Genomic DNA, 2,853 nt, shown 5'->3' with positions numbered 1-2,853 from the left:
CACGTTGTGACGGAAGCGTGAAGAGCGGCTCCACTGTGAGGATCGACAGCGGCGCCCGGTCCCCTTTCTCCTTGAACGCCTTCAGGAACTTGATGCATCCCGCCACATTCTTGAATGTCATGTCGATATACCCACTGCTGGGGAAATCCTGCAGGCAGAAGATGTCCATAGCTTGAAATCCACAGCAATCGATGAGGATTTTCTTGATGAAGAAGGTGCGATCGACCAGTGCATCTCCTTCCTTGTCCTTCACCACCACCCGAATGGTGTTCCGCACTCCCTGGCCTGAAGCTCAAAGATTGGTTATAGCCATTTTACTCAAAGCCTACCCAGGATCAAAAGCCACTGATCATGGTTTCTCCTCTGCCAAGTAAGTACTGAGAAGAACAGATACTACACTTGATCTTAGCCAAAAGGCTGAGAAGCTCCACCACTGGCGGTCCTGCCTTCAGTTGCCTGGACCCCAAGCTACTGGACATAGATTTTCCAGGAATTCGCTTCTTTACTGCACTGAAATTGGAGGCTTTTTCGATTTCATATATTCTGTCAGGTCGAGAATTTAAGCCAATGCTTGGCTGCATTTTCTAATTCAAGGCTCTGCGATTGGTTAAGACATGTGAATAAGAAGAGGGTGACCAATCAGAAGTGGGTTCGGGAAAGCGTGGGCTCAAACTGTGTGAATTCCAGGTCCCTGAATGACTGAGCTGAAACTCTGTCCAAACTCATAGCCAGTCGAGTCAAGTGTGCTCTGGAGTTGGTGATTCACCCTGATCAGACCTGTACTGTACCCGGCAGGAAGATCTCTGATAGTCTCGTGCTACTCAGGGATACGATCGCCTATGTACGGGACAGGAGGGTGGACACCTGCCTCATCAGCCTGGACCAGGAGAAGGCTTTTGACAGGAAATCGCACACCTACATGATGGACGTTCTTTCCAAAATGGGGTTTAGGGAGGGAATCTGCAATTGGATCAAACTGCTCTACACGAACATCAGTAGCGCAGTCTCAATCAATGGGTGGGAATCGGAAAGTTTCCTGATCCAATCTGGAGTCAGACAGGGCTGTCCTCTCTCCCCTGTCTTGTTTGTTTGCTGTGTTGAACCCTTTGCTGAGTCTATTAGGAAGGATGCGAGCATGAGAGGGGGTGACAATCCCAGGCAGCAGAGGCACTCAAGTGTGGTGGTCACCCGAGCTATTTTCCGCTTCATCTGGGGATCTAAAATGGACTGGGTCCAGAAGGACACGATGTTCAAATCTCTGGTCAAGGGCGGGAAAAATGTACCCAACGTGGCCCTCATCCTGATGACCACCTTCGTGTGCGGCTGCATCAAGCTGCGTGTAGACCTCCAGTATGCAAACTGCAAGTGTCACTACGTGCTGAGGTTCTATCTGTCCCCAGTGTTGCGAAGGATGGGCCTGGTCACATTGCCACGGAACGCTCCATGTAGTTGGACCGTGCTGTACCACCTATCCTTCGTGGATCAGTTTCTGCGGGAAAACACCTTTGACCACTGATCCATCAGGCAGTGGTCTGCACGGAATGTTCTCAAGGCCCTACGGGAAAAGGAGATGGGGTATCCTGTCGGATGGTTCCCCGAGCAGACCACCAAAGTCATTTGGCAGAATGCCTCATCACCAGAACTTTCAAACAAGCACCAAGATGTAGTTTGGCTGGTGGTGAGAAGAGCCTTCCCCGTCAGATCCTTCCTGCACGCCCGAAGACTCGCCCCCTCCGCGCAATGCCCCCACGGTGGCTGTGGTGGGGAAGAGACGGTTGCCCACCTCCTCCTGGAATATGTCTTTGCAAAGCAGGTCTGGAAAGAGATGCAGTGGTTTTTGTCAAGGTTCATCCCAAGCAGCTCTGTCACACAGGAGTCTGTGCTCTCCGGGCTGTTCCCAGGGACGCACACCGAGACAAACATCAACTGCTGCTGGAGGACTATCAATTCGGTGAAAGACGCCCTTTGGTCTGCCCGAAACTTGCTGGCCTTCCAGCGCAAGGAGTTGTCCACCACCGAATGTTGCAGACTGGCACATTCGAAGGACCAGGACTATGTGCTGAGGGACGCACTAAAGCTTGGGGTAGCCGCAGCAAAGGCTCAATGAGGAAAGACCACTGTGTAAGGTCCCCCCACCAGGCTGAACTGAGGGGCTGGATCCATGGGAAACCCCTCGAACTGTATCGGGAAAATTTTCATTTGCTGTAAATGTAAAACTGTAATTGGCATGACAAATGTGAAATGGAAGGGTTGTGAAGCAAGTCATGACTGTGTTGAAGGAAACTGATCTCCCTTGCAATGTTTGTATTTTTTGGTGCTGTCTGAAACTTTTACAGATTTTTATGAATAAAGTATATTTTGGAAATTGGTCAGTTTCACAAACCCTGTCAGTTTCAGTGCAGGAAACACCGTCTCGGGGGAAATAACATCACAAGTGGGTCTGGTTCCAGTGACCGATTTAACGGCTGCTGCAAAACTCCCGGATTCCCTCATTGCAGCGAAATCATTTTGAAATTCTTTGAAAACAATGAGTGATTCTGGAGGAGTGATGTGGCTTTTCACTGAGGGCATGTGTCGACTGGGGAAATAACTAACTGGAGAGTCTCGGGCACTGTTTACACAGCCCGTTTAGAAAATCAAATCCACTGCACATCCTTGCTGCAAATGAAATGTCAAACTCGGGGATTCCAGTTTTATACCCGAACACAGCACAGATTTATTCCAGTCAGTTCTGAACAGCCTATCCCATCTCCCGTTTCCAGGTCACTGCTCTCTCTGTGAGGCGGTGGGTGGCTCTTGGAAGAGCCTTTGTTGTGTGTTTGTGGGAAAGGGGCTGGTTTCTCAGCCGCCGAA

General features: G+C 50.2%; 1 pseudogene; it reads right to left on the bottom strand.

Moving 5' to 3' along the window:
* Positions 1-294: 294 nt before the first annotated feature.
* Positions 295-429, bottom strand: LOC137362028 (U2 spliceosomal RNA; annotated as a pseudogene).
* Between the last annotated feature and the right edge of the window lie 2,424 nt (positions 430-2,853).

This window comes from Heterodontus francisci, unplaced genomic scaffold (genome assembly GCF_036365525.1).
Source record: "Heterodontus francisci isolate sHetFra1 unplaced genomic scaffold, sHetFra1.hap1 HAP1_SCAFFOLD_86, whole genome shotgun sequence".
In the NCBI taxonomy this organism is placed as follows: domain Eukaryota; kingdom Metazoa; phylum Chordata; class Chondrichthyes; order Heterodontiformes; family Heterodontidae; genus Heterodontus; species Heterodontus francisci.
This window is presented reverse-complemented; position numbering and strand designations above follow the sequence as displayed.